The following is a 15,662-nucleotide window of genomic DNA, read 5'->3' on the forward strand; positions in this document are numbered from 1 at the left end:
TTCAAGTATCCCTTTATGCTATCCAGAAATTCTATATCATTTCCAATTAGTAATATGTCATCCACATATAATATCAGAAATACTACAGAGCTCCCACTCACTTTCTTGTAAATACAGGCTTCTCCAAAAGTCTGTATAAAACCAAATGCTTTGATCATACTATCAAAGCGTTTATTCCAACTCCGAGAGGCTTGCACCAGTCCATAAATGGATCGCTAGAGCTTGCACACTTTGTTAGCTCCCTTTGGATCGACAAAACCTTCCGGTTGCATCATATACAACTCTTCTTCCAGAAATCCATTCAGGAATGCAGTTTTGACATCCGTCTGCCATATTTCATAATCATAAAATGCGGCAATCGCTAACATGATTCGGACGGACTTAAGCATCACTACGGGTGAGAAGGTCTCATCGTAGTCAATCCCTTGAACTTGCCGAAAACCTTTTGCGACAAGTCGAGCTTTGTAGACAGTAACATTACCATCAGCGTCAGTCTTCTTCTTGAAGATCCATTTATTCTCAATTGCTTGCCGATCATCGGGCAAGTCAACCAAAGTCCATACTTTGTTCTCATACATGGATCCCATCTCAGATTTCATGGCTTCAAGCCACTTTGCGGAATCTGGGCTCACCATCGCTTCTTCATAGTTCGTAGGTTCATCATGATCTAGTAGCATGACTTCCAGAACAGGATTACCGTACCACTCTGGTGCGGATCTTACTCTGGTTGATCTACGAGGTTCAGTAGTATCTTGATCTAAAGTTTCATGATCATTATCATTAGCTTCCTCAATAACTGGTGTAGGTGTCACTGAAACAGTTTTCTGTGATGTACTACTTTCCAGTAAGGGAGCAGGTACAGTTACCTCGTCAAGTTCTACTTTCCTCCCACTCACTTCTTTCGAGAGAAACTCCTTCTCTAGAAAGGATCCATTCTTAGCAATGAATGTCTTGCCTATGGATCTGTGATAGAAGGTGTACCCAACAGTCTCCTTTGGGTATCCTATGAAGACACATTTCTCCGATTTGGGTTCGAGCTTATCCGGTTGAAGCTTTTTCACATAAGCATCGGAGCCCCAAACTTTAAGAAACGACAACTTTGGTTTCTTTCCAAACCATAGTTCATAAGGTGTCGTCTCAACGGATTTTGATGGTGCCCTATTTAACGTGAATGCGGCCATCTCTAAAGCATAACCCCAAAACGATAGCGGTAAATCTGTAAGAGACATCATAGATCGCACCATATCTAGTAAAGTACGATTACGACGTTCGGACACACCATTACGCTGTGGTGTTCCGGGTGGCGTGAGTTGCGAAACTATTCCACAGTTTTTCAAATGTACACTCAACTCGTAACTCAAATATTCTCCTCCACGATCAGATCGTAGAAACTTTATTTTCTTGTTACGATGATTTTCAACTTCACTCTGAAATTCTTTGAACTTTTCAAATGTTTCAGACTTATGTTTCATTAAGTAGATATACCCATATCGGCTTAAATCATCTGTGAAGGTGAGAAAATAATGATATCCGCCACGAGCCTCAATATTCATCGGACCACATACATCGGTATGTATGATTTCCAACAAATCTGTTGCTCTCTCCATAGTACCGGAGAACGGTGTTTTAGTCATCTTGCCCATGAGGCACGGTTCGCAAGTACCAAGTGATTCATAATCAAGTGGTTCCAAAAGTCCATCAGTATGGAGTTTCTTCATGCGCTTTACACCGATATGACCTAAACGACAGTGCCACAAATAAGTTGCACTTTCATTATCAACTCTGCATCTTTTGGCTTCAACATTATGAATATGTGTATTACTACTATCGAGATTCAATAAGAATAGACCACTCTTCAAGGGTGCATGACCATAAAAGATATTACTCATATAAATAGAACAACCATTATTCTCTGATTTAAATGAATAACCGTCTCGCATCAAACAAGATCCAGATATAATGTTCATGCTCAATGCTGGCACCAAATAACAATTATTTAGGTCTAATATTAATCCCGAAGGTAGATGTAGAGGTAGCGTGCCGACCGCGATCACATCGACTTTGGAACCGTTTCCCACGCGCATCGTCACCTCGTCCTTTGCCAGTGCCCGCTTATTCCGTAGTCCCTGTTTCGAGTTGCAAATATTAGCAACAGAACCAGTATCAAATACCCAGGTGCTACTGCGAGCTCTAGTAAGGTACACATCAATAACATGTATATCACATATACCTTTGTTCACCTTGCCATCCTTCTTATCCGCCAAATACTTGGGGCAGTTCCGCTTCCAGTGACCAGTCTGCTTGCAGTAGAAGCACTCAGTTTCAGGCTTAGGTCCAGACTTGGGTTTCTTCTCTTGAGCAGCAACTTGCTTGCCGTTCTTCTTGAAGTTCCCCTTTTTCTTCCCTTTGCCCTTTTTCTTGATACTAGCGGTCTTGTTAACCATCAACACTTGATGCTCCTTCTTGATTTCTACCTCCATAGCTTTCAGCATTGCGAAGAGCTCGGGAATAGTGTTGTTCATCCCTTGCATATTATAGTTCATCACGAAGCTCTTGTAGCTTGGTGGCAGTGATTGGAGAATTCTGTCAATGACGCAATCATCCAGAAGATTAACTCCAAATTGAATCAAGTGATTATTATACCCAGACATTTTGAGTATATGCTCACTGACTGAACTGTTCTCCTCCATCTTCCAGCTATAGAACTTATTGGAGACTTCATATCTCTCAATCCGGGCATTTGCTTGAAATATTAACTTCAACTCCTGGAACGTTAGCGGTAACCCCAAAACGTTAACGGTAAATCTGTAAGAGACATCATAGATCGTACCATATCAAGTAAAGTACGATTACGACGTTGGGACACACCATTACGCTGTGGTGTTCCAGGTGGCGTGAGCTGCGAAACTATTCTGCATTGTTTCAAATGTAGACCAAACTCGTAACTCAAATATTCTCCTGCACGATCAGATCGTAGAAACTTTATTTTCTTGTTATGATGATTTTCAACTTCACTCTGAAATTCTTTGAACTTTTCAAACGTTTCAGACTTATGCTTCATTAAGTAGATATACCCATATCTGCTTAAATCGTCTGTGAAGGTGAGAAAATAACGATATCCGCCACGAGCCTCAACATTCATTGGACCACATACATCTGTATGTATGATTTCCAACAAATCTGTTGCTCTCTCCATAGTACCGGAGAACGGTGTTTTAGTCATCTTGCCCATGAGGCACGGTTCGGAAGTACCAAGTGATTCATAATCAAGTGGTTCCAAAAGTCCATCAGTATGGAGTTTCTTCATGCGTTTTACACCGATATGACCTAAACGGCGGTGCCACAAATAAGTTGCACTATCATTATCAACTCTGCATCTTTTGGCTTCAACATTATGAATATGTGTATCACTACTATCGAGATTCATCAAAAATAGACCACTCTTCAAGGGTGCATGACCATAAAAGATATTACTCATAAATAGAACAACCATTATTCTTTGATTTAAATGAATAACCGTCTCGCATCAAACAAGATCCAGATATAATGTTCATGCTCAACGCTGGCACCAAATAACAATTATTTAGGTCTAATACTAATCCCGAAGGTAGATGTAGAGGTAGCGTGCCGACCGCGATCACATCGACTTTGGAACCATTTCCCACGCGCATCGTCACCTCGTCCTTTGCCAGTGTTCGCTTAATCCGTAGTCCCTGGTTCGAGTTGCAAATATTAGCAACAAAACCAGTATCAAATACCCAGGTGCTATTGCGAGCTCTAGTAAGGTACACATCAATAACATGTATATCACATATACCTTTGTTCACCTTGCCATCCTTCTTATCCGCCAAATACTTGGGGTAGTTCCGCTTCCAGTGACCAGTCTGCTTGCAATAGAAAAACTCAGTTTCAGGCTTAGGTCCAGACTTGGGTTTTTTCTCCTGAGCACCAACTTGCTTGCTGTTCTTCTTGAAGTTCCCCTTCCTCTTCCCTTTGCCCTTTTTCTTGAAACTAGTGGTCTTGTTGACCATCAACACTTGATGCTCCTTCTTGATTTCTACCTTCGCAGCCTTTAGCATTGCGAAGAGCTCGAGAATTGTCTTATCCATCCCTTGCATATTATAGTTCATCACGAAGCTCTTGTAGCTAGGTGGAAGTGATTGGAGAATTCTGTCAATGATGCTGTCATCCAGAGGATTAACTCCCAGTTGAATCAAGTGATTACAATACCCAGACATCTTGAGTATATGCTCACTGACAGAACTATTCTCCTCCATCTTGCAGCTATAGAACTTATTGGTGACTTCATATCTCTCAATCCGGGCATTCTTCTGGAATATTAACTTCAACTCCTGGAACATCTCATATGCTCCATGACGTTCAAAACATCATTGAAGTCCCGATTCTAAGCCGTAAAGCATGGCACACTGAACTATCGAGTAGTCATCAGCTTTGCTCTGCCAGACGTTCAAAACATCTGGTGTTGCTCCAGTAGCAGGCCTGGCACCCAGCGGTGCTTCCAGGACGTAATTCTTCTGAGCAGCAATGAGGATAATCCTCAAGTTATGGACCTAGTCCGTATAATTGCTACCATCATCTTTCAACTTTGCTTTCTCAAGGAACGCATTAAAATTCAACGGAACAACAGCACGAGCCATCTATCTACAATCAACATAAACAATCAAGATACTATCAGGTACTAAGTTCATGATAAGTTTAAATTCAAGTAATCAAATTACTTAAGAACTCCCACTTAGATAGACATCCCTCTAATCTTCTAAGTGATTACGTGATCCAAATCAACTAAACCATAACCGATCATCACGTGAGATGGACTAGTTTTGAATGGTGAACATCGTTATGTTGATCATATCTACTATATGATTCACGCTCGACCTTTCGGTCTCCGTGTTCCAAGGCCATATCTGCATATGCTAGGCTCGTCAAGTTTAACCTGAGTATTCTGCGTGTGCAAAACTGGCTTGCACCCGTTGTAGATGGACGTAGAGCTTATCACACCCGATCATCACGTGGTGTCTGGGCACGACGAACTTTGGCAACAGTGCATACTCAGGGAGAACACTTCTTGATAATTTAGTGAGAGATCATCTTATAATGCTACCGTCAATCAAAGCAAGATAAGATGCATAAAAAGATAAACATCACATGCAATCAATATAAGTGATATGATATGGCCATCATCATCTTGTGCTTGTGATCTCCATCTCCGAAGCACCGTCATGATCACCATCGTCACCGGCGCGACACCTTGATCTCCATCGTAGCATCGTTGTCGTCTCTCCAATCTTATGCTTCCACGACTATCACTACCGTTTAGTAATAAAGTAAAGCATTACATCGCGATTGCATTGCATACAATAAAGCGACAACCATATGGCTCCTGCCAGTTGCCGATAACTCGGTTACAAAACATGATCATCTCATACAATAAAATTCAGCATCATGCCTTGACCATATCACATCACAACATGCCCTGCAAAAACAAGTTCGACATCCTCTACTTTGTTGTTGCAAGTTTTACGTGGCTGCTACGGGCTTAAGAAAGAACCAATCTCACCTACGCATCAAAACCACAACGATAGTTTGTCAAATAGACTCCGTTTTAACCTTCGCAAGGACCGGGCGTAGCCACACTTGGTTTAACTAAAGTTGGAGAGACAGTCGCCCGCAAGCCTCCTGTGTGCAAAGCACGTCGGGGGAACCGGTCTTGCGTAAACGTACGCGTAAGGTTGGTCCGGGTCGTCTCGTCCAACAATGCCGCCGAACCAAAGTATGGCATGCTGGTAGGCAGTATGACTTATATCGCCCACAACTCACTTGTGTTCTACTCGTGCATATAACATCAACATAAATAACCTAGGCTCGGATGCCACTGTTGGGTTTCGTAGTAATTTCAAAAAATTTCCTACGCACACGCAAGATCATGTGATGCATAGCAACGAGAGGGGAGAGTGTTGTCTACGTACCCAACGCAGACCGACTGCGGAAGCGCTGACACGATGTAGAGGAAGTAGTCGTACGTCTTCACGATCCAACCGATCAAGCACCGAAACTACGGCACCTCCGAGTTCGAGGACACGTTCAGCTCGATGACGATCCCCAGACTCCGATTCAGCAAAGTGTCGGGGAAGAGTTCCGTCAGCACGACGGCGTGGTGACGATCTTGATGCACTACAGCAGCAGGACTTCGCCTAAACTCCGCTACAGTATTATCGAGGAATATGGTGGCTGGGGGCACCGCACACGACTAAGGAATAGATCACGTGGATCAACTTGTGTGTTTCTGGGGTGCCTCTGCCTCAGTATATAAAGGAGCCAAGGGGGAGGGGGGCCGGCCACCTCTCCTAGTCCTAATAGGACTAGGGGAGGGGGGGGGTGCGCAGCCACCTTGGGCTGCCCCTTTCTCCTTTCCACTAAGGCCCATGAAGGCCCATATGGCTCCCGGGGGGTTCCGGTAACCTCCCGGTAATCCGGTAAAATCCCGATTTCACCCGGAACACTTCCGATATCCAAACATAGGCTTCCAATATATCAATCTTTACGTCTCGACCATTTCGAGACTCCTCGTCATGTCCGTGATCACATCCGGGACTCCGAACAACCTTCAGTACATCAAAATGCATAAACTCACAACATAACTGTCATCGTAACCTTAAGCGTGCGGACCCTACGGGTTCGAGAACAATGTAGACATGACCGAGACACGTCTCCGGTCAATAACCAATAGCGGGACCTAGATGCCCATATTGGCTCCTACATATTCTACGAAGATCTTTATCGGTCAGACCGCATAACAACATACGTTGTTCCCTTTGTCATCGGTATGTTACTTGCCCGAGATTCGATCGTCGGTATCCAATACCTAGTTCAATCTCGTTACCGGCAAGTCTCTTTACTCGTTCCGTAATACATCATCTCCCAACTAACATATTAGTTGTAATGCTTGCAAGGCTTATGTGATGTGCATTACCGAGAGGGCCCAGAGATACCTCTCCGACAATCGGAGTGACAAAACCTAATCTCGAAATACGCCAACCCAACATGTACCATTGGAGACACCTGTAGTACTCCTTTATAATCACCCAGTTACATTGTGACGTTTGGTAGTACCCAAAGTGTTCCTCCGGTAAACGGGAGTTGCATAATCTCATAGTTATAGGAACATGTATAAGTCATCAAGAAAGCAATAGCAACACACTAAACGATCGGGTGCTAAGCTAATGGAATGGGTCATGTCAATCAGATCATTCAACTAATGATGTGACCTCGTTAATCAAATAACAACTCATTGTTCATGGTCAGGAAACATAACCATCTTTGTTTAACGAGCTAGTCAAGTAGAGGCATACTAGTGACAGTTTGTTTGTCTATGTATTCACACATGTATTATGTTTCCGGTTAATACAATTCTAGCATGAATAATAAACATTTATCATGATTATAAGGAAATAAATAATAACTTTATTATTGCCTCTAGGGCATATTTCCTTCAACTAGTTGGTTCCTCTGTGTGTTGCATGTGTTTGAGAAGAAGAACCAAGTACTAGTGTTGGAATATATTCTTGCTCACTGAACCATGGGAGATCCAAGTAAAGAAAAAACAGGGGATTCTAGTGTTAATAAGATGTATGAAATATTTAGCAAACTGCTTGAGCACCAGCAGCAATCAAAGGCTGCTCCTGAGCCAGTTAAGAATACACTTGAGCCAAATTCAGTCTGACTATCAGGACCTGGTGACTACATCAGTTGGGCACGCCATGCCAAATTGATTTTGAGCACCAATGACTATGATTATTTACTTGTTGGCAATGAAGAAAGTTTTGAGAAAGGCGGTGCATGCAAGAAACAAATCAATGATAATGTACTAGTATGGATGTTGGGAAGTATGGAACCAAAATTAGAGAACAAGTGGAAGGCATGGGCACTGTTTGTGAGGTCTGGTCATCTTTGAAGAAACAATTTGTAGGGAAACAAATAAAATGCAAGCCACCCATATCATGCATGAGTTAACTAATTTGAAGGAGCACTCAAGATCTATAACAGAGTATGCAGGTGAAGTAAAAAAATTATACAGAGACTTACATTATCATCACCCTTTTGAACCTGTTCACAAGGATGACTTGGCAATTCATCATGTGTGGTTTGAGTCATTTGTGAGCAAGCTATTTCTTGATGGCCTAGACCATGAACTAAACCTCTGTCGTCAATTGATATTTCCAATGCCTGAGTGGCCTAGTCTTGATGATATTATTTCTAGCATGATTGAGGAGGAGACTCGTTTGGCACAACCAAAGGAGGATGGTCAGGAGCATGCAGATGCTCGTGCTGCATTATCCATACAACCTTGTCATGCTACAAATTCTTTTGGTTAGGTGGATAAAAGCAAATTGCTTTGTGACCATTGCAAGAGAAAAGGACACACCAAGGGTGAGTGTTTTTAGTTGTATGGTTATCCACCTTGGTGGGATAAAGGGAGATCTCAGCTAGGGGGAGCTCGGGGTTCAAACAAAAGACAAGCTAATTACAATGCATCTGCAGGGGAACTACCTGTGGTAGACATGCAAGCTCTTGAGGATTTCAAATCCAAGCTCAAACTCTCCGAAGGCTCATCTTCATCCCAAGGTTCCTCCAAAGTTGATTCTATCTTTAATGCCATCACCCAATGTATGGAATCACACCAAGCCTAGTCAAAATCATGGATAATTGATACTGGAGCTACTAACCACATGACCGGAGTGTCGGTGTCAAAACCGGCCGATCTCGTGTAGGGGGTCCCGAACTGTGCGTCTGAGGATCAAAGGTAACAAGGGATACAGGAGACACAACGTTTACCCAGGTTCGGGCCCCCTTAATGGAGGTAAAACCCTATGTCCTGATTGATTCTATTTAATGAGTATAGGGGTTACAAGAGTCGATCTACCTCGAGATCTTAATGTCTAAACCCTAGATGTCTACCTATATGAATTCTGATAGCCTCTACAGACTAGACCCTACAGTTTATATAGACACCAGAGGGACCTAGGGTTGTACATGTTGGGGAACTTAGTAATTTCAAAAAACAATCCTACGCACATGCAAGATCTATCATGGTGATGCATAGCAATGAGAGGGGAAGAGTGTTGTACACGTACCCACGTAGACCATAAGTAGAAGCATTATGACAACGTGGTTGATGTAGTGGTACGTCTTCACGATCCGACCGATCCTAGTACCGGAAGTATGGCACCTCCGCGATCTACACACGTTCGGCTCGGTGATGTCCCACGAACTCCTGATCTAGCTAAGTGTCGAGGGAGAGTTTCATAAGCATGATGGCGTGATGACGGTGATGATGAAGCTACTGGCGCAGGGCTTCGCCTAAGCACTAGACGATATGACCGAGGTGGATTATGGTGGAGAGGGCACCGCACACGGCTAAGGGATCAATGATCAACTTGTCTGTTCTAGGGTGCCCCTGCCCTCGTATATAAAGGAGCAAGGGGGGAGACTGGCCGGCCCTTGGAGGCGTGCCAAGGAGGGGAGGAGTCCTCCTCCTAGTAGGAGTAGAACTCCCCCTTTCCTAGTCCAACTAGGAGGAGGAAGGGGGAAGGAAGGAGAGGGAGAGAAGAGAAGGAAAGGGGGGGTCATGGAAAAATGTATGATTTAATTCAGAACCCAAATGTGTCATGGAAAAATGTGCATCACCTCTGGTACTGTTTACAGCATTTTCCATAAATGATGAGCATTTTTGAAAGCAATTTGGATTTACTGAAAATATTTTAGGTGAACCTAGTGAATTCCTTTGATGCTATGGGTTTAGGCAATCCCCATTCATTAGTAGAAAACGGAGCTTTAGCGCCGGTTCGTAAGGGCCTTTAGTGTCGGTTCCATAACCGGCACTAGAGGGTGGTCACTAAAGCCCCCCCCCCTTTAGTACCGGTTCGGCACGAACCGGCGCTAAAGTGCCACCACGTGGCATGAGCTCGCGCCCTGGTATGGGGGACCTTTAGTACCGGTTGGTGTTACCAACCGGTACTAAAGGTTATTTTTTGAATTATTTTTTGAAAATTTGGGAAAAAAATTTGATTTTTTTTTTTAATTTTCCTGAATTATTTGATAATTTAGTCTCTAATCACCTCTCTTAACTGCTCAAGTGTGGATCACTCATTCCAAATCGCCTGACTTCCCGGCCGGTCACCCATCCTCTCACTCCCCCAGCCTGATCACGCTTAACTTCGGAGTTCTATTCCCCCTACATTCCAAGTCTGCACTTGTTGTTTTCCTGACAAATGTAAGCTGTCAATCCTATTAACCCTCAGTAGTTTAGCTTGAGCATGAAGTCACACATTTCATCATTTGAGTTTGAAACTATTATTCTAACAAACAGTAATTATGTAGTAACACTAATATTTCTTGAATAAGTAGTTTGACCATAGTTTGACCACAGTTTGACCAGATTTGGCCAAAATTCAAAAAAACTGAGATACTTATTTAGTAACAGTAATATTATTGCGTAATTATTTAGTAACACTCTATATTTATTGAATCAGTTGTTTGACTGGTTTGACAAGATTTAACCAAAATTCAAAAAAACATAAATTAGAGCATATCTTTTTTCCTTTTACAATTTTGTCATTTCAAAAATTGTCCTAAACCCTAAAGCCTAAACCTAACCCTAAACTCTGAAATCTAAACCCTAACACTAAACGCTAAAAACGTCTAAAACACCCAAAAACTCCATTTTCCCTTTGGAATTTTGTGATTTTAAAAAATTGTCGAAACAGAAAACTGGTTGGTTCCTCTCTTTGGCACATTGTTGACCTGTACTAGCTGGTTCCTCTGTGTGTTGCATGTGTTTGAGAAGAAGAACCAAGTACTAGTGTTGGAATATATTCTTGCTCACTGAACCATGGGAGATCCAAGTAAAGAAAAAACAGGGGATTCTAGTGTTAATAAGATGTATGAAATATTTAGCAAACTGCTTGAGCACCAGCAGCAAGCAAAGGCTGCTCCTGAGCTAGTTAAGAATACACTTGAGCCAAATTCAGTCCGACTATCAGGACCTGGTGACTACATCAGTTGGGCACGCCATGCCAAATTGATTTTGAGCACCAATGACTATGATTATTTACTTGTTGGCAATGAAGAAAGTTTGGAGAAAGGCGGTGCATGTAGGAAACAAATCAATGATAAAGTACTAGTATGGATGTTGGGAAGTATGGAACCAAAATTAGAGAACAAGTGGAAGGCATGGGCACTGTTTGTGAGGTCTGGTCATCTTTGAAGAAACAATTTGTAGGGAAACAAATAAAATGCAAGCCACCCATATCATGCATGAGTTAACTAATTTGAAGCAGCACTCAAGATCTATAACAGAGTATGCAGGTGAAGTAAAAAAATTATACAGAGACTTACATTATCATCACCCTTTTGAACCTGTTCACAAGGATGACTTGGCAATTCATCATGTGTGGTTTGAGTCATTTGTGAGCAAGCTATTTCTTGATGGCCTAGACCATGAACTAAACCTCTGTCGTCAATTGATATTTCCAATGCCTGAGTGGCCTAGTCTTGATGATATTATTTCTAGCATGATTGAGGAGGAGACTCGTTTGGCACAACCAAAGGAGGATGGTCAGGAGCATGCAGATGCTCGTGCTGCATTATCCATACAACCTTGTCATGCTACAAATTCTTTTGGTAAGGTGGATAAAAGCAAATTGCTTTCTGACCATTGCAAGAGAAAAGGACACACCAAGGGTGAGTGTTTTTAGTTGTATGGTTATCCACCTTGGTGGGATAAAGGGAGATCTCAGCTAGGGGGAGCTCGGGGTTCAAACAAAAGACAAGCTAATTACAATGCATCTGCAGGGGAACTACCTGTGGTAGACATGCAAGCTCTTGAGGATTTCAAATCCAAGCTCAAACTCTCCGAAGGCTCATCTTCATCCCAAGGTTCCTCCAAAGTTGATTCTATCTTTAATGCCATCACCCAAGGTATGGAATCACACCAAGCCTAGCCAAAATCATGGATAATTGATACTGGAGCTACTAACCACATGACAGGAGTGTCGGTGTCAAAACCGGCCGATCTCGTGTAGGGGGTCCCGAACTGTGCGTCTGAGGATCGAAGGTAACAAGGGATACAGGAGACACAACGTTTACCCAGGTTCGGGCCCTCTTAATGGAGGTAAAACCCTATGTCCTGATTGATTCTATTTAATGAGTATAGGGGTTACAAGAGTCGATCTACCTCGAGATCATAATGGTTAAACCCTAGATGTCTAGCCTATATGAATTCTAATAGCCTCTACGGACTAGACCCTCTAGTTTATATAGACACCAGAGGGGCCTAGGGTTGTACATGTTGGGGAACGTAGTAATTTCAAAAAACAATCCTATATAAAGGATCAATGATGAACTTGTGTGTTCTAGGGTGCCCCTTCCCTCGTATATAAAGGAGCAAGGGGGAGGCCGGCCGGCCCTTGGAGGTGTGCCAAGGAGGGGAGGAGTCCTCCTCCTAGTAGGAGTAGGACTCCCCCCTTCCTAGTCCAACTAGGAGGAGGAAGGGGGAAGGAAGGAGAGGGAGAGAAGAGATGGAAAGGGGGGTCATGGAAAAATGTATGATTTAATTCTGTTGGGGGACTGATCCATGCACACCTATGGGACCGGCGGACCGAGTCCCTTTCGGTTCGGCGGGGGCGGAGCTCGTGCAAAGAGCGGATCGAGGTGAGGCACACGAGCAGTTTACCCAGGTTCGGGCCGCACGGATGCGTAAAACCCTACTCCTGCTTTGTGGTTTGTATTGAGTTCTTGCTCGGGAGCGTGGAGTGCTACAGTACACACGAGCAGCTAACGAGACCGAGCGTGAGTGTTCTCCTCCCCCCCCCTACGTTGCGCATGGGCCTCCGTTTATATGCTCAAGGGGTCACCGACAGGTGGCAACGGAGACAAAGGGTAAAAATGGAAAGGTGTTGCGGTAGGTACAGCTACCTGCTACAGTGTATCATACCTAACCCTGACGGCAGGGGACAAGGGCATTAAATGCCCGTCTGTGTCGCCTAAACAGTGCAAAAGGGACCGTCAGGGACGCCACCGCTCGCCACGATGGCAATCTTGTCAGCGCCGTTCGCCACTGCGCACCGCTGGCTGCACAGCCGCCCGCCACACACGCCTGGAAGGCTCCCAGAGCGACACGTTGGTGGATGTGCTGGAGCGCGGGCACAGAGTGGTGGCTTGCCGCGGCAAGCGCCTTTCCGCGGTTGTTGTCTTGTCGCGTCCGGGAGCTAGTCGCTCACCGGGCCTTGCCGGGACGCGTGGCGCGTCGCGGCAAGTTCCTTGAAGTGCCTTGGGTGGCCTTCCCGGCAAGCTCCTCTTGCCGGGGACTTGAGGTGCCTTGGTTGGCCTTCCCGGCAAGCTCCTCTTGCCGGGGTCTTGACTTGGATACTTTGTTCTTGAATGGCTCCAGAGGAACCACGGAGGACCTTGGCGGTCACCCGGCAAGCCTTGCCGCGGGATGCTGCAACTGCCCGTGCACAAGTTCGGGATACTAGGGTGTTGGGTTTCGTAGTAATTTCAAAAAATTTCCTACGCACACGCAAGATCATGTGATGCATAGCAACGAGGGGGGAAGTGTTGTCTACGTACCCAACGCAGACCGACTGCGGAAGCGATGACACGACGTAGAGGAAGTAGTCGTACGTCTTCACGATCCAACCGATCAAGCACCGAAACTACGGCACCTCCGAGTTCGAGCACACGTTCAGCTCGATGACGATCCCCGGACTCCGATCCAGCAAAGTGTCGGGGAAGGGTTCCGTCAGCACGACGGCGTGGTGACTATCTTCATGTACTACAGCAGCAGGGCTTCGCTTAAACTCCGCTACAGTATTATCAAGGAATATGGTGGCAGGGGGCACCGCACACGGCTAAGGAATAGATCACGTGGATCAACTTGTGTGTCTAGAGGTGCCCCCTGCCTCCGTATATAAAGGAGTAGAGGGGGGAGGCTGGGCGGCCAAGGAGGAGGGCGCAGGAGAGTCCTACTCCCTCTGGGAGTAGGATTCCCCCCCCCAATCCTAGTCGAAATAGGATTCGCGGAAGGGGAAAAGAGGAGGAGGGGGCCGGCCACCTCTCCTAGTCCTAATAGGACTAGGGGAAGGGGGAGGCGCGCAGCCCATCTAGGGAAGCCCCTTCTCTTTTCCACTAAGGCCCACTATGGCCCATATAGCTCCCGGGGGGTTCCGGTAACCCTCTCGGTATTCCGGTAAAATCCCGATTTCACCCGGAACACTTCCGATATCCAAACATAGGCTTCCAATATATCAATCTTTATGTCTCGACCATTTCGAGACTCCTCATCATTTCCATGATCACATCCGGGACTCCGAACAACATTCGGTACATCAAAATGCATAAACTCATAATATAACTCTCATCGTAACCTTAAGCGTGCGGACCCTATGGGTTCGAGAACAATGTAGACATGACCGAGACACGTCTCCGGTCAATAACCAATAGCGGGACCTGGATGCCCATATTGGCTCCTACATATTCTACGAAGATCTTCATCGGTCAGACCGCATAACAACATACGTTGTTCCCTTTGTCATCGGTATGTTACTTGCCCGAGATTCGATCGTCGGTATCCAATACCTAGTTCAATCTCGTTACCGGCAAGTCTCTTTACTCATTCCGTAATACATCATCTCGCAACTAACTCTTTAGTTGTAATGCTTGCAAGGCTTATGTGATGTGCATTACCGAGAGGGCCCAGAGATACCTCTCCGACAATCGGAGTGACAAATCCTAATCTCGAAACACGCCAACCCAACATCTACCTTTGGAGACACCTGTAATGCTCCTTTATAATCACCCAATTACGTTGTGACGTTTGGTAGCACCCAAAGTGTTCCTCCGGCAAACGGGAGTTGCATAATCTCATAGTCATAGGAACATGTATAAGTCATGAAGAAAGCAATAGCAACATACTAAACGATCGGGTGCTAAGCTAATGGAATGGGTCATGTCAATCAGATCATTCAACTAATGATGTGACCTCGTTAATCAAATAACAACACTTTGTTCATGGTTAGGAAACATAACCATTTTGATTAACGAGCTAGTCAAGTAGAGGCATACTAGTGACACTTTGTTTGTCTATGTATTCACACATGTATTATGTTTCCGGTTAATACAATTCTAGCATGAATAATAAACATTTATCATGATTATAAGGAAATAAATAATAACTTTATTATTGCCTCTAGGGCATATTTCCTTCAGTCTCCCACTTGCACTAGAGTCAATAATATAGATCACATCACCATGTGATTAACATCGATAGTTCACATCATCATGTGATTAACACCCATAGTCCACATCGCTATGTGACCAACACCCAAAGGGTTTACTAGATTCAGTAATCTAGTTCACATCGCTATGTGATTAACACCCAAGGAGTACTAAGGTGTGATCATGTTTTGCTTGTGAGAGAATCTTAGTCAACGGGTCTGCCACATTCAGATCCGCATGTATTTTGCAAATTTCTATGTCAACAATGCTCTGCATGGAGCTACTCTAGCTAATTGCTCCCACTTTCAATATGTATCTAGACCGAGACTTAGAGTCATCTAGATTAGTTTCAAACTTGCATCGGCGTA

General features: G+C 44.3%; 2 pseudogenes; both read left to right on the plus strand.

Moving 5' to 3' along the window:
* The first annotated feature begins 7,597 nt into the window (after nt 1-7,597).
* LOC147993255 (uncharacterized) lies at nt 7,598-8,708 on the plus strand (annotated as a pseudogene).
* A 2,201-nt stretch (nt 8,709-10,909) lies between these two features.
* Nucleotides 10,910-12,101, plus strand: LOC147993256 (uncharacterized; annotated as a pseudogene).
* The last annotated feature ends 3,561 nt before the right edge of the window (nt 12,102-15,662 follow it).

The sequence above is a fragment of the Triticum urartu genome, chromosome 1A (assembly GCF_056163025.1).
Source record: "Triticum urartu cultivar PI428250 chromosome 1A, HENAU_Tu73, whole genome shotgun sequence".
In the NCBI taxonomy this organism is placed as follows: domain Eukaryota; kingdom Viridiplantae; phylum Streptophyta; class Magnoliopsida; order Poales; family Poaceae; genus Triticum; species Triticum urartu.